Here is a 22,257-nt window from a genome sequence, read left to right as displayed (position 1 = left end):
AAAATTCTGTTCAAACAATTGCAAATGTATTAATGTGATACACAAATGTTAGAAGGGTTGGGCAAAAGTAAACATTACAGAATGCAGGCTTGCTGCCTTATGTGGGATTCCACGGACATAACCTTAAGGGGGAAAAACTTTAAAAATAAACAAGAAGCATCCTGTGTGTTTTTGCTCCTTGTTACCCTAGCTGGGCTGTCACAACACAAGTGTCTGGCTAGGATCCTGCAAAGCTTTGGTTTTACTTTGTGTAACACTTGGCTACTACCTGTACTTTGTCAGCTTAATTTATAATTTATGCTTGGTCACTATGATTTTTCCATTCTCTACATTTATAGGTATAATATGTAAAGAAGCAACTTTTGAGCTAAAAGCCTAGGAGACTACGAAATCCTGTTTATGGCACCAATCATGTCAGAAAGGGGAAAAGATCTTGGTGCAATAAATATACTAAAATAAATCACGTGAATAATTTAGCTCTCTCTATTAACCAGAGCCCATATAAGTGAATATAATCCTACTATAGCATTGATGAGTATCATCAGTATCCCTGATGTAATTCAGTGTCACACACAGCTCAGGCCTGCATAGATGGCAGGGTGGGGGGCACTGTAAATGACTGTTCAACTTACAAACAAAGCAGAAAAACAACATGTAATGGCAATGCCAAATTCCTTTCTGTGGTGGAGAGATTAAGATAGCAGAAGAGGGAGCCTTTTACATCTTTCCCTTCCAGGGCACCTGACACAGCAGTGCAGATTTCCAAGCTGTACTACTCAAGGGGATCCCAAGAGGGACCCCCACTTGGTCCCCTAGTTAGGGAGCAAGGCCATGACCCCTGCCCTGTATATACTGCTAGAGTGGGGTGTACATTGCTTTTTTTCAGAGCACCTATTGAGGTCTGTGGGCTTTTCCTGACTGAGACTATACCCGGAGCTGTTCTGTTAAAAGAGTTTAGTGCAGTTAAAATAGCAAATCCTTCATTGCATAGAAGAAATTGGAGAATTGAGTTTTAGAAGTTTCTGTGCACTCTTCATTGGGATCAGAAGCTAATGTACAAACTCCTATGAATCCCAAGGGAATATGCTGAAGTTATGATCAACCAGTGACAGGTCACGGTAGCGCAGACAGCAGGTTGTGAATCAATGCAGTTCCAGTCAGTAGATAACACTTCATGCAATACTTCCTTCCCCACAAAAAATAGAGACATGGGTTTGCATCTATTAAATCTATCTAATCTATAGATCACCACTGCTTCTCTTGCAATGTGTGAGTGCCTTTTCTTGGCATTGCTGTGCATGTTTACAGCCAAAGCAGTTTTCTGCTGTAACATTCAGTAAAATGAGCAGAAATAAAATATCAACAATGAAGAATGAATAGTAGGCCAGACTTTTAGTGGGTGTAAATAAACTACCCAGATTACATCGTCTGAGGGTCTGGCTCCTTATTGTTAAAGAATTGTGTTTGCTGATAATTGATGTACAATTAATGTATGTTAATTCCATGTACACGTGCACATGACAAATCTTAATCTGAAATATTTCTGGAAGAGCAGTTTAGGTAGAGAACGAACAGATCAAAAAAGGAAGATGAACTTTCCAAAGTATTTAAGTGCCCTCTGCAGTTCCCATACGGTGACAGACAGCTATAGAGGGCTACACCCTTTTCTGAACAGAGCAGGTAAAATGTTCAGCCAATCACTGGACTGGTTAAAACAACGAGGAGTCCTTGTGGCATCTTAGAGACTAACAAATTTATTAGGGCATAAGCTTTCGTGGGCTAAAACCCACTTCATCAGACACATGGAGTGGAAAATACAGTATAGAGGTATAAATACACAGCATATGAAAAGATAGGAGTTGCCTTACCAAGCGGGGGGTCAGTGCTAACGAGTCAATTCAATTAAGGTGGAAGTGGGCTATTCTCAACAATTGACAAGAGGGGAGGAAAAAATCACTTTTGTAGTAGTAATGGGTTCAATATATAAGATGGCCCATTTCAAACAGTTGAAAAGAAGGTGTATCAGCAGGGGGAAAATTAGTTTTTTGTAGTGACCCACCACTCCCAGTCTTTATTAAGGCCTAATTTGATAGTGTCCAGTTTGCAAATTAATTCCAGTTTTGCAGTTTCTAGTTGGAGTCTGTTTTTGAAGTTTTTTTATTGAAGAATTGCCACTTAGAAGTCTATCATTGAGTGTCCAGGGACCACTCTGAAACGCGATTGGTTGTAGTTTAGAAAATGTAAGTAAAAATCAAGGATGAGCCCTGAGGCTGCTTCAACTTCCACACCCTGCAGAAGGCAAAGAAGGGTCAGGGATGTATGTCAGGATGTTTGTGGGAGGGGGACAGAGAAAGACCTTCCCTTCATGACTTATATAAGAGGCCAACTATTAAGTTAGATCAGTGTTTAAGAAGTTTACAGCTCCCATTGGAGCTAATGCATCCAATACTTCCATGTCAGCTGTTCTGAGGATTTAACACATAGTTTTATATCAGCCTTGACCCTTACTGTGCATATTCTACTTTATTGCAAGTTGAATTTTTGAGATGGCTCTTCTGAAACAATGTTACTTTATTTCCTTCCTATTAGATCTAATATCTCTGTTATTAGTAAACTGATTTGGACTTGGTTTTCCTCAAGGAAAACCCTTTCTGAAAAAAAACTTCTTTAGATATATCTTTATGATGAAATGGATATTTCAGTTAATCTAAAATATTTTGTTTACATTTCCAACCTTACCACTTGTTTCTTTATAAGCTCATGAATACTACTGAACATAAATGGATTGTTGCACAAAACTGGAAACCAAATATTTCCTTGTATATATTTACAGCCACTCTATCTTAAGATGTAACAAGCATACCTGTGTTGTAACCTAACATGATTCTATTTAGAACCATGCTATTTAGAAGCTTGTTATTCTATGTCCTTGGTTTCATGTTCTGAAAAATATCACCATCATCTTTCAGCCCTGTTGCCTCCTCATCAATAACCCAGTACTCGTCACACTTGGAAATGGGACCTAGCAGGCAGGAAACCTTGTACAAAGAATGTAAATATAACACAAGAAAAATGTCCTGAACAGGATCATGATCTTATTGTCTTTCAATAGCAGATAATATAAATTTTCTTTTTAATTCACTATAAAATTGTGAATCAAATTGATTGATCAGATCTTATCTAAGAAAGTTTGAACTGCCCAGATTGCCTTCAATACTGTACCACACTACAAACTAGCATCTTATCCAAAATCCTAAAGTTCTCAAATATACAAAAATTCTGATACTCTTTCTATTAGAAATCGCCAAAATTTCAGACATCTGCAAAATGGAAATGTTGAATTATCTCATCCTGTATAAAGTATGCATTTATAGGACAGGGGAAACCTATACCCTTTAAAATAAGATAAAATTAAAGATGGAGGCTTCTTTGAGATTTTTTAAAATAATCATATCCTCCATTTTAAATTTTGGGGTTTTATGTCATAATGCCATGTAAAATTGAATCTACTTACGTTATGTAACATTAAAAATATTTTTAAAAACATCTACACATGCCATTTTAATGCACATGGCACTAAGTTAATATTAATGTGTTTTAATAAAACTAATAAATAAATCTTTCCAACAGGAAGGTGTATCTTGAGGATACTCTTACCCTAGTTTTAATCCTACATTTTTAACAGCTCCTTTTATAACTTTGGGTAGAGACTATGCTTTCTCCTCTCCCTCCTTTAATTAAATGCACTGAGTTTCTGCCCTAGGCCCTTTTCTCTTTTTCAGTTGCCCTCGGGTGAGTGAGTAGGTTGGTTAGTTGGGTTTTTTGGATTATTTATGGGATTAGCCTTATTGCTAATTTGAGTCTATACAGGGGACATCCAGTTCTACATCTTCCTCAGCTGATTTTCTGGAAGCAAGGATGAGAGGTTGGAACTTGATACAATAGAGGAAAGACAGTGCAGAAGTTCAAAGAGGGATGGATGTGGGAGATCACATGGTCAGAATGAGGAGGAAAAAACATGAGAAGAATGAATTTATTAGCTGCCCTTTTCATGAATCAGAGAAATTAACATGGGTTAGAGGGAGGCTGCTGAAGAAGAGGTTGTAGTAATCACGTCAAGGCAGGACAAGATCTTGAACAAGAGTTTAGGTATAGAGATGGAAAGGAAAGGACACATCTTCTCTCTGGAGAAAGCAGCAGAATTAAGGCCTATCTTGGATATGTGGAGCAAGAGAGATGGAAGGGTCAAAGGGCCTCCATTGGTTAGAGGCCTGAGTGACAAAGAGGATGTCTGCATTGTAAACAGTGACAGAGAATGGTCTGGGAGGGAAAGATGTTTTGGACTTTTGGTTTAAACCCTTTTCTGTTTCTCTGACTTAACTACGCCCCTTCCTTGGTTGAGATTTAGAATGTGATGCCCAGGTAAGGTTGCCAACTTCCTACTTCCACAAAACCAAACACCTTTGCCCACCCCTTCTCCGAGGCTCAGCCCCCACTCACTCCATCCCCCCTCCCTCTGTTGTTCACTCTCCCCACCCTCATAACTGGCTCATTTTCACCGGCCTGGCTCAGGGGGCTGTGGTGTGGGAGGGGTTGAGGGTTCTGGCTGGGGTGCAGGCTCCAGGGTGGAGCCAGAAATTAGGAGTTCAGCATGTGGGAGGGGGCTCCAGGCTGAGGCAGTGGGTTGGGATACGAGAGGGGATGAGGGCTCCGGCTGGGGTTGTGGGATCTGGGATAGGGCCAGAAACGTGGGGTTTGGCTCTGGGCTGGGTGGTGCAGACGAGAGGTTTGGAGTATGGTATGGGGCGTGAGGGCTCTGGTTGGGGGTACAGACTCTGGGATGGAGATGGGGGTGAGGGATTTGGGGTGCAGGAAGATGCTCCAGGCTGGGATCGAGGGGTTCAGGGGACAGGAGGAGGATCAGGGCTGGGCAGGAGGTTGGGGCCCGGGAGGGGGTCAGGGCCGCAGGCTCTGGGCGGCGCTTACCTCAAGCAGCTCCCGGAAGCAGCCAGCATGTCCTCCCGTCGGCTCCAACATGAGGACGCGGCCATGCAGCTCTGCGTGCTGCCCCATCCACAGGCGCTACCCCACAGCTCCCATTGTCCACACTTCCCGACCAATGGGAGCTGCAGGGATGGCGCTTGGGGTGGGGGCAGCGTGCAGAGGTCCCTGGCTGCCCCTACTCGTTGGAGCTGGAGGGGGGACATGCCGCTTGCTTCCTGGGAGCTGTGCAGCGTGGAGGCTAGCAGGGAGCCTGCCAGCCCCACTGCATGGTGTCACCAACCAGACAGTCAATGGCCCAGTTAGCGATGTTGACCGGAGCTGCCAGGATCCCTTTTCTACTGGGTTTTCCGGTTGAAAACCGGACACCTGGTCACCCTATGTCCAGGGAGAGAGGGTCTAAAGTGATTGTATGCCACCTATACCAAGGGGATCTGACTAAGTTATAGCTGCCTCCCTAAGCTAAGAGCCAAAGCACTGCCCTGAATCTGAGCTGCAGTCACTCTGCAGCAGCCATGCCTCCTTGTCCGCAGGTCCACCCTTACACCAGGGCTTGTAAGAGAGTTCTCAGAACGCAGCCTTACAGCTGTTTTCTACAGTGCCTGCACCGGGGAGTTGTTCCCCAACTGGAAATAGGATATTTAGGGCCCCTTCATGCCACTCTGGTCCTTTCATCTAGAAGCCCTTTCTTCTGGCCCTTTTATCACTCGACCTCTCTTTGATGCTTGCTTTGAAAACTTTCTTTTCTCTTTAGCTTATCAATAACGCTCTTTAAAATATATTGTGGTGGTTTTATACAGTTACATATACAGTGGGCTAAACTAACGAAGTCACACCAACGATGAATTTGGCCCAATACTTTGCATCGTGCTGTTGTAGAATTGAATAAAATGATTTTAAAAAGAAAAATGTTAGGAAAGCCCCATCGTTTTCTAAAAGCGTATTCATTCAGAGTATGTACTGAAAATTAGTTGGCAGTCAGTTTTAAATCGATGCTTGAGATATAGGAAATCAAAGAATCACAGGAATAATAATTATTGTTCATTTGCCATAGCATTCACTATGTTCTCAGCATTTTCTAGACACTGAAGAACAGATAGTTCCAGTTCTGAGGAGCTTGCAATCTAAAGCAGTGGTGGGCTGGCAGGCCATGAGACAGATGGTTTACATTGACTGTCCGCAGGCATGGCTGCCCGCAGCTCCAGTGGCTGCGGTTCGCTGTTCCCAGGCAATGGGAGCCGCAGGAAGCGGCGGCCAGCATGTTCCTGTGGCCCGCGCTGCTTCCCGCAGCTCCCACTGACGGGGAACAGCGAATCACAGCCACTGGGAGCTGCGGGCAGCCGGTCTTGCAGACAGTCAACATAAACAAATTGTCTCACAGCCCACCAGCAGATTACCATTACGGGCCGCAGGTTGCCCACCACCGATCTAATGAATGGAAAAGACCTAATAGATCTCCTTGTCCATTCTGTAGACAGTATATTCGCTGGTGTTTTGTCTGATAGTCTAGCAATCTGACAATCGACTCTGTATTCACAAGGGCCCTCTAGATTCCTGGGCCTGCTCTAATTTGGCTGTTTACATCCATTTCATATGCCTGTTCTATCATCTCCAACTTTATTTTCTATTATGTTTATCACAGTTGTGCCTAAGGCCCACCATGAATGGGGCCCCATTGTGCTAGGCACTGTACAAGCACGGAGTAGCAGACTGCCTCTGTCCTGGAGAGTTTACAGCCTAGCTAGACAGGACAGACACAGGGTGAGATGTAACACACAAGCAGAGAGAGAGAGAGCTATGTGATGGCAAAAAAATGTAATGTTAGTGTTATGATTTTTGTTTTGGTGGGGGTATTTAGTTAAAAAGTAAAATGTTAAATGGAAAGAAAAGTAAAGGGAGAGGAGCCATTGAAGGGAAGGGGGACAGGACAGGGGAGAAGAGGGTAAGTTGTGGAATGAAACTCGGGTGAAGAGCCTGGAGGGGGGAGGAAGGGTTGGAGCAAACAGCCAATCTGCACAGGGCAGAGAAAATCCAGTCAGAACGGTGGACTGTTCTCTGAATACCCAGAGGTCCCGGTTTGCAGATGCTTTTTCCAGCAAGAGTCTCTGCCTGATTCCTCTCTGCAGTTTTCCCACAAGGCCACATAGCCAGGGAGAAAAGACACACTGCCTGGGTCCTAGAATGCCCTAAAGTATGAAGATGGGGTCTCTCCTGTACAGTTTCAGAGTAACAGCCGTGTTAGTCTGTATTCGCAAAAAGAAAAGGAGGACTTGTGGCACCTTAGAGACTAACCAATTTATTAGAGCATAAGCTTTCGTGAGCTACAGCTCACTTCCTCAGATGCATATCGTGGAAACTGCAGCAGGCTTTATATATACACAGAGAATATGAAACAATACCTATTCCCACCCCACTGTCCTGCTGGTAATAGCTTATCTAAAGTGATTTCCAGCACAAATCCAGGTTTTCTCACCCTCCACCCCCCCACACAAATTCACTCTCCTGCTGGTGATAGCCCATCCAAAGTGACAACTCTTTACACAATGTGCATGACAATCAAGCTGGGCTATTTCCTGCATAAATCCAGGTTCTCACATCCCCCCCACCCCCATACACACACAAACTCACTCTCCTGCTGGTAATAGCTCATCCAAACTGACCACTCTTCAAGTTAAAATCCAAGTTAAACCAGAACATCTGGGGGGGGGGGGGGTAGGAAAAAACAAGAGGAAACAGGCTACCTTGCATAATGACTTAGCCACTCCAAGTCTCTATTTAAGCCTAAATTAATAGTATCCAATTTGCAAATGAATTCCAATTCAGCAGTTTCTCGCTGGAGTCTGGATTTGTAGTTTTTTTGTTTTAAGATAGCGACCTTCATGTCTGTGATTGCGTGACCAGAGAGATTGAAGTGTTCTCCGACTGGTTTATGAATGTTATAATTCTTGACATCTGATTTGTGTCCATTTATTCTTTTACGTAGAGACTGTCCAGTTTGACCAATGTACATGGCAGAGGGGCATTGCTGGCACATGATGGCATATATCACATTGGTGGATGTGCAGGTGAACGAGCCTCTGATAGTGTGGCTGATGTTATTAGGCCCTGTGATGGTGTCCCCTGAATAGATATGTGGGCACAGTTGGCAACGGGCTTTGTTGCAAGGATAAGTTCCTGGGTTAGTGGTTCTGTTGTGTGGTATGTGGTTGTTGGTGAGTATTTGCTTCAGGTTGCGGGGCTGTCTGTAGGCAAGGACTGGCCTGTCTCCCAAGATTTGTGAGAGTGTTGGGTCATCCTTTAGGATAGGTTGTAGATCCTTAATAATGCGTTGGAGGGGTTTTAGTTGGGGGCTGAAGGTGACGGCTAGTGGCGTTCTGTTATTTTCTTTGTTAGGCCTGTCCTGTAGTAGGTAACTTCTGGGAACTCTTCTGGCTCTATCAATCTGTTTCTTTACTTCTGCAGGTGGGTATTGTAGTTGTAAGAAAGCTTGACAGAGATCTTGTAGGTGTTTGTCTCTGTCTGAGGGGTTGGAGCAAATGCGGTTGTATCGCAGAGCTTGGCTGTAGACGATGGATCGTGTGGTGTGGTCAGGGTGAAAGCTGGAGGCATGCAGGTAGGAATAGCGGTCAGTAGGTTTCCGGTATAGGGTGGTGTTTATGTGACCATTGTTTATTAGCACTGTAGTGTCCAGGAAGTGGATCTCTTGTGTGGACTGGACCAGGCTGAGGTTGGTGGTGGGATGGAAATTGTTGAAATCATGGTGGAATTCCTCAAGGGCTTCTTTTCCATGGGTCCAGATGATGAAGATGTCATCAATATAGCGCAAGTAGAGTAGGGGCTTTAGGGGACGAGAGCTGAGGAAGCGTTGTTCTAAATCAGCCATAAAAATGTTGGCATACTGTGGGGCCATGCGGGTACCCATAGCAGTGCCGCTGATCTGAAGGTATACATTGTCCCCAAATGTGAAGTAGTTATGGGTAAGGACAAAGTTCTGGGTCTGTTGAGGGGTGGGCCAAGCTTTACCCCATTTTACCCCCTTCCCTCTGAGTGCAGCATGTCCCTGCCTTGGCTACTTCAGCAGCTGCTTCTCCTGCCTGAAGTCTGTGGCTGGCTCCTCTCTGCAGTTTTTCAATCCAACAGTTTTATCTACAATAACATTTCTTTAAAAGTTCAAACTTATAATTATATTTAAATCTGAGATGCAAATAAAAGCATGGGGAGGATTTATGTCTTTTTGAATAGCAAATTGAAAGTCTGAGCAATGCATTATTTATCTGTAACATCTTAATTCTTGAAAAGTAGGAGTATCAAATTACCTTGTTGAGAATAAATGCATTGAAACAACTTGTAATTACATGCCTGTTTTGTCTGCATTTGGGCAAAGCATTAGCTTTTGCTGTTCACTTTGAGACTGATAAAATCAAATCAAATGCCATCCTGACCAAACAGCATACAGATGTGTATGAAGGTAAAGGAAACAAATTAAGGCAAGGTCTGGTAATGTTGCTTTTGCCATTTGTTTAAAGGCAGTTGCTAATAATTACCATAATAATAGAAAGGTTACCAGCACAAATGTGGAACAGAGGGTGGCTGCAAAAGTGATTCATTCTGAAGTAATGTGAATGCTAATGTATGTCCTCCATAGGTGATCATAACTTGGAGAGGGGCAAAGATAGTAAATATTTCTTCTTGAAACTGTGCAAGGTTTAGCACAGTGATTTATAAATCACAACACATCCTAGTTTGGAAAAAAATCATTAATTAAGTAGAATGGCTTGTGATATTACTTGTTCCCTTTTTATATAGTTATTTTATAGCTAAAGACAGGATAATAAATTGTATTGGTTTAATAATTTATGGACAGCCCTGTTATAATGTGAGAATATTAACTTTAGTGTGACTTTTAGTTTGCTTATAGTGTCAATAATACTACGTTTCTCTTACATATAAAAATAGCATTGTAGGGGCCCTGAAACTGGTGAGAGTTTTGCCTATGTATGGTCTGCAAGATTGGGCTCCAAAGACAATGGGCCTGCTACTCATTTACACTAAGGCCACTTTACACCACTCTGGCAGTGTAAAAATCCCTTAAAGTGGCTATATGTTACATTTTATACTCACTTCAAGGTCCCCTTACTCTGTCAGAGTAGATGCAATCTTAGTGTAAATGAGAATTAGACTCAAAATGTTAGAAAGTGCTACTGTGGTTTCCCTACACAATTGCCGGTACTTTTTAAGGGTCTATATCGGGGACTTACTGTCCCTCCGAGCTGCATACAACAATCTTCAGAAGTTCAAGAGTCAGAGCACCCCTGCTAGGAGCCGGGGCTCAGGGCTTCAGTACCACTCCTGCTGAAGCCCTGAGACCCTCCTTCCCGCTGGTCAGAAGCTCCTACTCCACCACCCCACTGCAAGGCAGAGGTGCCAAGATCCCATACCGCCATCCCCGCAGTGTGGTAGGCAGAGAATAAGGGGGCCGAGGGGGCTTGCGAGCCACACTTTAATGGTAAAAGAGACGCATGTGGCTCGTGAGCCACAGTTTGGCCACCCCTGGCCTATATATTATAAGAAATAACTATGAACCTCCAGATTAAAGGGTGTAAAGAAACTAGATACACTGGATTGAGGGGAACATAGAGGGGAAGGAAGAAACTAGTGGCTGATATTCTCAAGCATCTAGAAAATATCCCCTTTCAATTCCAATTTCCACATGATGGAGGAAAAGCATATGAGGAGAAAAGCTGGGTAAACAAGCTGCACATCAAAGCTTTTGTATTGAGAAGGGTATTTGTATTTCCTCTGAGATGTCGTCAGTTTTTCATGAATGATCACTGACCATCTCATGAAGTTTTGTAGGGGGATGTTTAATGAATTCTATAATAAAGGGGGTAAAGCTTCTTGGTAACCGCTTTGCATTAGGTTTTCTCCTTTAATTTCACTTTAACACATCTGGGCTATTGTCTGTTGTGATTAGGTTTTACAATCCTAAAGAGAGCAATGCAAATCATCAGTAACATGCTTTCTGTTTAAGGCCATATATATCTGAACTGAATTCCTTCTTTGACCAGAGGTCTTAAGTAATATAAGTTTACTCAGATTTCCAGATACTTTTTATCATTTAGATTTTAAAACTTTAGGAAATGGCATCCCGTATCCCAGACCCTTTATTAATGGCCAATTGTAAATGACTTTAGCAAATGGAACACCATTTGTCACACTTCTAACAAGTGGTACACTGTACTGTATTTCTAGCCCCACCACTTAATTTAAGCATTAAGATTTATAGCTTGTCATCATCTCCTCTATCTTTCTGTTCCTTCTTTGTGCCTTCCCAAATGCTAAAACAGGTTGTTGGTAATTTTAGGGGGTTTTTTTCTTTTTTTTTAATGAATAAAAATGAAGACATTTACTTCTAAGTGCATTGTAAAACATGTATTCTACTCTTGTCACTATATACCGAATCCTTCTGTTGGCTTTTTCTCCCCCTTTTAATTGGTTCCCCACATTTTCTTGATATTTCATGAATGGAGCCCACTATTTTATGATCTCTTTCAAAATACTCCCCGTGTAATTGAGTGTAATTATCCTGTGTATACACTATTTGTTTACTACTTTGAAACAATTATATATAACCTTACATTGTCCAGACTGGTTGGTTTGCTAGACAGCAGCCAAGCTATGCAGCAAATAAAAATCCTTTAATTAAACTTGATACTAGCTCTTTCTTCAACATGCCACCAAACTTGTGTCATCAGCAAATTTCACCACTTAGTAGCCTATTCCTCTGTCTGGATTATATAGATTTTGTTATAGGTATAGACAAAGGATATGATTCATATACAGCACATTAAAAGCATCAGCCATCCAAGAAGTGACCCCCACTGGCTTCAGTTAAAGCTCCTCTCAATCAAACACCTGTTCTATGTTTACGCTTTTGTTTGTTTGTTTGCATAAGAGACCTAAGAATTTGGCCATGGGCTTGCTCACCCTTTCTTTTATAGCTTGTAAAAGAAAGATAATTGATTTTTTTACCCCAGAATTAGATGCCAAAAACTTGTCTGTTTTTCTTCTGTCATTATTCTTCTGTTAGCAGTCAACACAGTCCTCACCTCCAGCCAAAGTAGTAAGATTTCTGGACTTTGAAGCCAGTGCTATTATTTTTCTATCGATTGATCATGGAGTCCTGAAGCAAACATTATGCCTACAGCAATATATAGGCCTGGGCTACACGAGGAATTTACTTCAGTATAACTTCATCTCTCTGGGATATGAAAAATCCCCACCCCTGAGAGACAGAGCTATACAAACCTAATCCCCAGTATAGACCTGATCTCTAGATAGATGGGAGGTGGATTACCTACACTGATGGGAGAAGCCCTCCTGTTGGCGTAGATAGTGTCTACACTGAAGCGATAGAGTGGTGCAGCTGTGCCGCTGCAGCATTTTAAGTGTAGACAAGCCCACAGTTATAATATCCTTACACTAAGAACATTTGGCCTGTTTCTACAATGCCTTGCATCTTGTGAAGTCATATACACCTGTGTGTAGTGAGTGCAATGTGCATGTATAATGTTACCCACTCATAATTCCTCACTGGCACCAGAGGTAGCCATTTGAACTCACTTTGCACCTACTGTGCCCAGATGTAAATGACCATACAAAGTGCAAGGCAGCAAAGAATCCAGTAAAGCTATAATATGTCCACAATCTTTCAATCCAAAGAGATTAAAGGTCAACAGACCTATAGTCTCAGGCAAAACACTATGTAGCATTGCCTTTGTATCACCTCACCATGGGCGGCGAGTTATATGGGCCCGTGGTGCCTGGGCACCAGGAATATTCTGGCCCAGGGGCCCGGCTCCAGCAAAGTTTCCTGCCCGTCCCCCCGCCCCCACGCATGTCCCCCAACCCCTCCTGCCACCCCCGGGAGATTTAAAACAGCCCGGGGGCTCCCACCAGCAGTGCAGCAGGGCTGAGCGGCTTCATGCATGCTCGTTCCACATCATTTCCGGCACGTCCTTGCATCCCGGCAACCTGAACCCGGCGAGGTGAGGCTGCAGTGCAGGGAGGATAGCAGGGGAGGGGTCAGGGGCTATCCTCCCCACCCCACCAACGCTCTGGCCCACAGCTCCTGCCATGAAGCATGGCGGCATGGCTGGCTTCAGCTAGGTGGCGGGGCTGTGATCTCCTGCTGCTCTGAGCAGCATGGTAAGTGGGTGAGGGGGGAGCGAGCGAGTGAGCAAGCGGACAGGTGGGTGGGGGTTGGATAAGGGACAGGGAATTCTGGAATTGGATAAGGGACAGGGAGCAGGGGGCGGTCAGATGGGGCAGAGGTTCTGGGGTGGGGGGCGGTCAGGGGAAAGGGAACAGAGGGGGTTGGATAGGCATGGGAGTCCCAGGGTGGCCTGTCAGGGGTGAAGGTGTGGATAGGGGTCGGGGTAGACAGGGAGAAGGGGGGGTTGGATGGGGGTGGGGTCCTGGGGGGATGGTTGGGGTGGGGGTCCCAGGAGGGGGCTGTCAGGGGACAAGGAGCAGGGGGGTTGGATGGGTTGGGGTTCTGAGGGGTGCAGTCAGGTGGTAGGAAGTGGAAGGGGGTGGATAGGGGGCAGGGGGCAGGCTGTTTGGGGAGACACAGCCTTCCCTACCTGGCCTTCCATACAGTTTCACAACCCTGATGTGGCCCTCGGACCAAAAAGTTTGCCCACCCCTGTCCCAGACCCTGCACCCCAATCCCCTTCCCCAGCCCAGAGCCTGCACCCCTCATGCCCCCTGCACCCAAACTCCCTCCCAGAGCCTGACCTCTCACCCCTCCTGCACCCAAACTCCCTCTCAGAGCCTGTACCCTACACCCCTCCTGCACTCCAATCCTCTGCGCCAGCCCAGAGCCTCTACCCAAACTCCGTCCCAGAGCCTGCAACCCAGACCCCCTCCCACACCCAAACTCCCTCCCAGAGCCTTAGGCGGGTGCTGGGGAAGTTTGTGGGGGAGGGTTCTAGGTCTTCTGGGTACCACCAAAATTTTTACAAGCCTGCTACCCCTGCACCTCACCATCAGGCCAGCTATGTTTTCTACACTGAACCAATTCTTAAACCATTCCAGTGTGATTCTTTGAATCTCTGTAGCTACAAGCTTAAGCAGGAGCTTGTCATGTGAAAATGGTATAAGAAGCTTTTTGAAATTCCAAATAAATAATATCATATGACTGTAATCTTCTCAAAACAAAACAGAAAAAAATCAAGGCAACTATTTAGGTAGAATTATGGTTTCAAATGTCTACCTTTATAATGGCATGCAAGAGAAAAATGTAAACTATGTACCCAGGCAGTAGTCTGTAATCTCAGTCAAGATTCATGAACTCTCCATATTTGCCTGTAAAATTGTCCAAGTTTGGGGAACAGCTCTCAAACACTCTTTAATATGCACTTTCAGCTCAATGAAGCAGGTAGGGCCTTGAAACATTTTCACTTTCCCAAGAGTGTCTAAAGAACCCAACTCCAAAGCTGGGAAATAAGCCAAGAATAATAGGAGGTGGAAAACTGGTCATTGACCCACAGATGTCTGACTTAGTCTCTTTTAAAGCTGTAGGATGAATGGTTTTCTAAATGTATAGGTGTGGAGATATCATAGGATCATTCTGATTTGAAGTAAAAAAGGTCTTTTGAATTTGAATAAGTCAAATTCATTTCTGGAAAAAAACAGATACAACTACATTAAAGTCAATGCAGTTGCACTTGTTTACAGCAGGTCTGAATTATGACACATGAAGCCATTTTGTCCATCCTTTTGTTGTTTCCAGATTATTTCCTACAACAGGTTCTCAAGTGCTCTAAATTTCTCATGTGATGTGGCTTCCACACTTCACTTTGAAAGTGATCCTTCTGTATGGGTAGTCCAAAATCACATTTGTTTGTTTTCCTACTTCCATATCACATTGCAGGCTTTATTTAATTTGCAGCTCACCACTAACCCCAAGTCTTTTTCAGCATTAATGCTTTCCAAGCACTGTCTTCCTCCCATTGTATATTTTTGTGTCAGATTATTTCCCTTAAAATACATTGCTCTATTGTTTTCTATACCAAATCTTATTTTGTTTTTATTTTTTTAATTTCTTGCTTGTATTTCTAACCTCTCTAGGTGTCTTTATATTTTCTCACTGCTGTCTGCAACTCTTCCAATTAAGCAATATGTAATTAATATGCATTTTCCCCTTTTTTCTAGATCATTAATAGGTCTGATTTTAGCATCTTTAACATAAATCCATGTGACACCCCCGGACACATCCACTTACCTTGATATGTCAATATGTTCTTGGCATAATACCTCAACTTACCCTCCTGAGGTCTCCTGCTATATTGAAACCTACATCTGTTAACTGCATACATAGACAATCTACTTTGACAAGATTTCTATTCCCCTCACCATGTCACTGCCTGTTTAGCCTCTATATTCCTTTTTTGGCTAGCCATCATAAATTTTCGCGAGTACTATATAGAGTAATGTTGTCTCTGTTATACTGGGAAGCACAGCAGAAAAGACAGCATCTTAGTCCTTCTCAGGGAAGAGCTCTGACTTTTATGTAATCACTGCATTAGCGCTACTCAAGGCTAGCAACAGGCTCTAATACCACCATGATATTTCTTTAAGCAGTGCTTTTCCAATTTCAGACACAATTCCAAGAGCATAATCTAAGACATTCCCTCTGGAGATGCCTTTGCACACAAACACACTTCAATAAGTGAGCCCTCTGCTAGGGTCATCGGGACCAAAATGAACAAAAAACACCACATCTACACTGCTCTTATTTCAGCTAGTGACCCAACCTTACCCTTTAAATACAGTAGGATCAACATAGTGGGGCACGACCTCGATGAGGTGTTATCACTTTTACTCTCCTTTAATTTTAAAACTTTGAGAGCTCAGCAACAGTGTTTGTTGCATCAAGTGTCTAGATTCTGGTAAATACATCTATGAAGAGGGTGTATTTAACTATTAGCAACTTTATACTAAGATTCTAGAGTTAAAATGGCAAAATGTCTCCAGTAAATGTTTAGCATACAAGAATTATTACTCATTCAGTATTCACTAGCTCTGTCTGAATCTCCAGCAAACATTTATTGCTGTTCCAATCCACATCAGTCTGTTCCCGACTCAGGCTACTCCTGGGCTACTGTGTAAACCAGCTTGACTATTACAATAGGAACAGCAAAGATTTTTCCCCTGTAAAGTCATCTTTTTTTTTTTTTCATGTTTTGAGACTCTTTCCACACATGTTATGAAGGCAGGAAGGTGACTGTGTTTTTATTGTACTGGTTTTTTTCTGGTCTGAGGTGGGGGCACAAGAACACAATGGCTCTTTTTGTTCATTGTACCAAGAAATTCCCTCCTGAATCCATCAAGTGTGACCTAGCAAGTAACTTGGACATATCCAGACATAAACATGGCATGAATAAAACATGCTGTGATTGTTTGATACAGGTACGTTTTCACAAAGAGAATATTTTTGTCTTTACTATGCCTACAAAGGTAACTTCCTGTCATGATAACTCATAACTGTTCCATTTTCACTTAATGAATGACTAAATTTAAACTCTGTTTACTGACATGCTGTGTTTATTGTGACAATAGGAAGGACATAGGTTTGTTAGCATGAAGATATAACTTTAAATGTTGCTTATATTTCAAATGACATCTCTAGGACAAAGAGAGTGAGGTAATATTTATCTTTTATTGGACCAACTTCTACTGGTGAGAGAGACAAGCTTTTGAGACAGCTCTTCTTCACAACTACAACTAGACTGCATCCGTCTCTAGGACAAAGGCAGATTCCAGATGTGGAATAATACATTTCATTTCATTGCTTATATTTTTTTGGGACACTTCCACACAAACAGACACTTATTCTTTTACTTGAATAACACATGGATTTTAAAATGCTGTTTTCCAACCAAAACAAAGAGCATGTTGAGAAACATGAATTGTTAAATATAAACATTTCTTGGAGTGCCTAAAGTTTCTGAAGAATACTAAGAAAAAAGGCAAATTACCACATAAAGGCCACTGTAATATTACTGACCACTATCATATGACCAATGCAAATTAGGTAAAATATACTGTAATATCAGAGGTATCTGAAGGAATGAGGCAAGGTCACATTATCTAAAAGTCAACAAATTTTAATGCAGCCCCCAGAGTCCTCATACAGCAGCAGTAGCTTCCCTTAGAGCTAGGGTTGCCAACCCTTCAGGATTGTCCCGGAGTCTACAGGAATTAAAGATTAATCTTTAATTAAAGATTATGTCATGATTAAATCTCCAGGAATACGTCCAACCAAAATTTGCAACCCTACTTAGAGCCCCTCAAAAGAACAGGTATGAAAGGTCAGAAGTATTTGCATCTTGTATGTTAACTCCATTCAATAAGAATCATGCACAAATAGATAAAGATGTCCAGAGTTTGGTTTTGACGACTGGAAGGTTAAGGAATTTCACCAGTATTTATGTGTATGACCTTTTATCTTTTAATGCTAGATTATCCTCCTCAGACACTTACCTTCAACCCCAGCAAAAGGTAATGGTTTCTGCCTACTTGCAGTATTTTGCTTTGTTGCTTAGTGGGTACCAAAATAAAATGAATATCGGAATATAGCAAAGCATTACAATTCTGACAGTGAGGTTTTAATTTTTGGTCCAACTTAATTTTCATGAACAATTTAGAAGTTTTTGCTTTTTCCAAAAAATTCACAATTTTGAAATAATAATTGAAATTATTATGTTTTTGTTTTCAATAGAAGATTGTTTTAAAAATGTAACGGCACAACATTCGTCACTGCAATTTTCAATGTTGACAAGATTTTTTTTAAAAAGCCATTTTTGGAAAGAAGCCATTTTTCAATGCAAAAGCTTTTGTCTGAAAAACATCAATGAGCTCTACCCATTGATAGTCCCAACTACCACTGGATAGCAGAGAATGAACTTCCTATTTCAAGTAGAGACTTTACCAATCACCTGTGTGATGCCAAAGAAAGCAACAAGGAATGTGTGGGTTTATGAGACCACTATGAAGGAATAAATACCTTAACACATTGTACATGTGCCTCAACTACAGCTTCTCCACAAAAAAGCCTAAAGATACTATATCACCCACCAAAAAATGCTCAGCCCCAAGTCTCGGATAGTTTCACCACTAGGACTATCAGTCTCAATGTGTCTGATCACAGATGTTGTGGTGGCTCAGAGGTGAACTCTGAGATAGATTTTTGCCAGCCCATTCAGGAATTTAACAAGTAGTCTCACCCCCGAAAGTCAATCAGAACTGCTGTAGACGCGGATGGCAATCTTGTGTAATGGACTCCCTTTTGGTGTGTCTCACTTAGGAGGGGAGCTGTTGTCTGATGAATAACTTTTGTGTGGCCATCATCTTCTGTCTGAGGTAGAGTGCATTGACTAGTTAATCTTGAAGATGACAAAAACATGGCTCAAGGTGGCTAACTGCTGATATGAAAGGAATGGGTGCAGTCTCCTAGCTAGTTGAAGATGGTACAAAGATATTCCTTCATTATTGTGTTTAGGGTGCAGGACTAGCTCTGAGTCCAGAAAGACTTCTGCTTACTTATTCAGGACAGATGGCCTTCATAGGTGGTACATCCTTAGTTTTAAGAATTTTTCCACTTCCTACTCTCATCATCTCCATTTTCCCTGGGTTAAACTTGAGCCAATTATCTCTCTTCCACATTCAGATTTCCTTCAAGCATTGGGATAGTTGTACTAATGCAGAAGTGATTTAGAAGTAGGTATCATTATTATATTCCTGATATTGTAGCCAATTATTTCTAAAGGAAATGACAGAACTCAGTTCTGTCGACACAACAAGTGAGATCCCTACAGGAGGAAAATAATTTTTTTCCCCATCATACCCCTTCCAGACATTGTCAGAGAGGAATAAGCAGAGCTAGCTTAAGGCAATTTCATCCATCTCTGCAAGGTCTTAAGTAGCTTCTTAGGGTTTACTGTGCCAAAAGTCACCGAAATGTCAAGTAATATTAACATGGAAGTCCATAGCTATGAGGACGTCATCCGTCAGTGCAACCAGACTTTTCTCCATGCTATGACTGGAAAGGATGTATAACATTGGCAAATGACAGGTGTGTCTGGCATTAACTCATTGCCACCTTTTCAGTAACCTTGTCCAGAAACAAGAGGGTGATTACTAGACAGTAGTTGTCAGGATTACTTGCAGTGAGTGCAGGCATTTTAAGACAATATGTGCTATCATGTTTTCTAGGGGCACGGGTAAAATGCCTATCCTGAACACAGGCATTGCTGATATTGGGCAGCCGAAGTCCAAGCTGTCTCTCTTATTAGTCTTTTTATGGGCCCATTTTGCAGGTCGTGGAAGCACCAGTGTGAAACACATCGGGTATTTCAGTTTTTTGCATCTGATCAAAGAACAACTTTTTTCTTTTTCTTTTTTCTTTTAGTCACAAGGACCTATTAATTGAAGGTTCATTTGCATCTCAGAGTGATTGATATCAAATGCGAAAATGGAGTAGCCCCACACATAGAATCCAAACATACCAGAAAAACTGAAGCATGAGATTCACAAGAGGGGTGTGTAGGTACGTATGTGTCCCATGCATTGCTCACCAAAGATACTGTGAAGTCCAGGCATTATCTTTCGAAAAATTTTATTGCCTCTTTTTCCAAGATTAGATCTGTGTATGTAAATCTGGGCCCACAGAGTGAAGGGAATAATTAGTAGGTTGGGTAATGGACACAAAAGTAGGCTTCTGGCTAAATAGAGTTTTCCTGGTTTACGGTTCCTACACAAAACCCTGTTGTTTCTGAGACTATCATTTCTGCCAAGTTGTCAGTTTTCTATAGCTTTAAAAAATATGGTAGCTATCAGTTGCATTTTACCGTACAGAAGAAAACTGCAAACCTGCCAAGTCTGAGTCTTTAGAAGTGAGACTCATTTTGTTCTTTAGAAAAAGTCCAGTCTTAAGCTGTCTTACTCCTTCAAAAAAGACATTCTCAGTGTGGTTCATTGGGGTATTAAAATTTCATTCTTTCTTTCTATGAAAGTTTAATTCTTCTAGGTGCTGTTACCTAGACACTCTAAAAACATACCAAGTAAGGCTAGCCCAAGATAAACTCCATTGGCTGCAATTATCTAGGGAGACCTGTAATGCTTAAAAATAACAGCATGAATTGGAGAGGATTTTCAATGCCTATGTTTAAAAGTTCTTTGTTTAAAAAAACTATCATGAAGAAGTTTCCAGAAGAATCCAGTGCTTTTCCCTTTTATCCACTGTGGTTGAATTAAAGGCAATCCTTGAGGGCATTTACTTTTACATGTTTAAAATAATCATTAAGTGTTTTGACAGCAACAGAAATCAAAGGTAGTTGAGTTTCACAAATATAACTTGTGTTTATCTCACCAAGTTTAAGAAAGAAGCAGATAGGATGTATTCCCTTATTATTAAGCATTAGAGGTTGTTTAAAAGCTCTTGAATTTGTAGGGCAATGTATCTGAATCACAGATTGTATATTATTCCCTGGTCTTATTAGAGCTTCCAAGGAGAAAGTCATCTTTATTTCTACAAGCTATTAGTGTATCTGCCAATAGAATTTATGGTGCATAAGTGACCGTTCACTCCTACTCCTTTAAAGCATATTTTCTCTTAGAGACCTTGACAGGTTAGACGTAGCGCAAAAGGTTAGTTTGACTTCTGATTGAAGAAGATGAAATAAGATATTTTGCAAAGGTACAGTAACAAAAATAAAACCTGAATTATGTAAACCTATAAGGTAATAAACAACCTGATATACCAGATATTGAATTCCAGCTATTATTCTATAATTGTTGTTATTTTTATTATTTGTATTACTATAATATCTAGGAGCCCTATTGTGAACCTGGATCCTATTGTGTTCGATGCTGTAACAACACAGAACAAAAAGATGGTCTCTGAACCAGAGAGCTTACCAATACTTCTTAATTAAATTATGTACTTGAATTGAAGAAAAGTGGCTGCCTTTTTAAAGTATCTGTCAAATTAATCTGTTAATGAATATAATATAAATACAAATAAAATATGTATTTAAAAATAGTCTAATTACACTATCGTATTGATATAGACTATATTAGACTATATTAATGTATCATCATATAACTCTTGTATTGTGTTAGCATCTAGAGGCCCCACTGTATCAGGCACAGTTCAAATATATAGTAGGAGTCAGTGTCTGACAGACAAAAGGTGTCAGGGGAAATGGGGGCATAGATTGTGGAAGTGACTTGCCCAGGGTCACACAACAGGGCATAGCAAAGCTAAGAATAGAACTCAGGTATCCTAAGTCCTAGTCTAATTCCCTGCCCACTAGATTACACTAACAATATTAGGACCTGATCCTTCAAACATTCATTACTGAATGTCAACCAGAGAGCTGGTGACCTCAATAAAAATGTCACAGTGGAAAAATGAAACTGTTTAAAGTCACTGGCTTTAAACTTAACCAAAGGTTTGAACTTAACTGAAAGGCAAATCAGTAACTTTATGTGGAAATACTGTGATGTTATGTGCTTGGGAGAGAGGATTGATTCACCCATCTTGGAGCAGGCATCTATCTGGATTCTTTGATATTAAATATAGTACCACAGGCTGTAGAAAACCCACAAGAGAGGTACCCTGTGGGGAGGAGAACTCCTCAGAGATTCCTCATGTTTTTGTCATTTGTCGCGCCCCGCCGCAGCTAGAACGTGAAAGCCAATCCTAAAGATCCCAAAAGATTCATCCCACTATGAAGGTCCTGTACCTCTTCTTCAGGTCCAGGGGCTCACTGGTCTCCCATCTGGCTTCCAAACAGCGCAGCCATATTTAAGCCATAGCACCAAGGCTTTCTCCTCCTTTTGCTTTCTTTTCTGAGGTGCAGCACCCTCAATTCCATTATAAAGCCAATATGAGCTGCAGGCCTTCAGCACCTCTGAAAATCAGGCCCCAGGAGTCTAAATACGGGCTTCTAAAAATAGGGACACCAAAAAACAATGGTTACTTTTGAAAATTTTTGCCCCCTTTAGTGTCTCCCTAGAACATCTGCACTGCTCATAATTGTGTTCTCACAATGGCCCAAGTTGTTGTGTCACCAGAAAAAATATGGCAAATGCTGGAGCTCATGTGAGGAGGGCTGAGTGGTACCCAGTAGAATGCCAGAGAATTTTAGGAGACAATGGACTGAACTAGCACAGAGGTTAGGAGAC

General features: G+C 41.8%; 1 long non-coding RNA gene across 4 annotated transcripts in view; it reads left to right on the top strand.

The window, feature by feature from the left end:
* Positions 1-21,030, top strand: part of LOC140916573 (uncharacterized) — a 207,787-nt gene extending 186,757 nt beyond the window's left edge. For all 4 annotated transcript variants that reach the window (XR_012160553.1, XR_012160551.1, XR_012160552.1 and 1 more), the window contains 2 exons: positions 19,478-19,615; positions 20,900-21,030. This is a non-coding gene — a long non-coding RNA (uncharacterized lncRNA). The remainder of the gene's footprint in view (positions 1-19,477; positions 19,616-20,899) is intronic.
* Positions 21,031-22,257: the final 1,227 nt, after the last annotated feature.

The sequence above is a fragment of the Lepidochelys kempii genome, chromosome 8, assembly GCF_965140265.1.
Source record: "Lepidochelys kempii isolate rLepKem1 chromosome 8, rLepKem1.hap2, whole genome shotgun sequence".
NCBI classification, from domain to species: domain Eukaryota; kingdom Metazoa; phylum Chordata; order Testudines; family Cheloniidae; genus Lepidochelys; species Lepidochelys kempii.
This window is presented reverse-complemented; position numbering and strand designations above follow the sequence as displayed.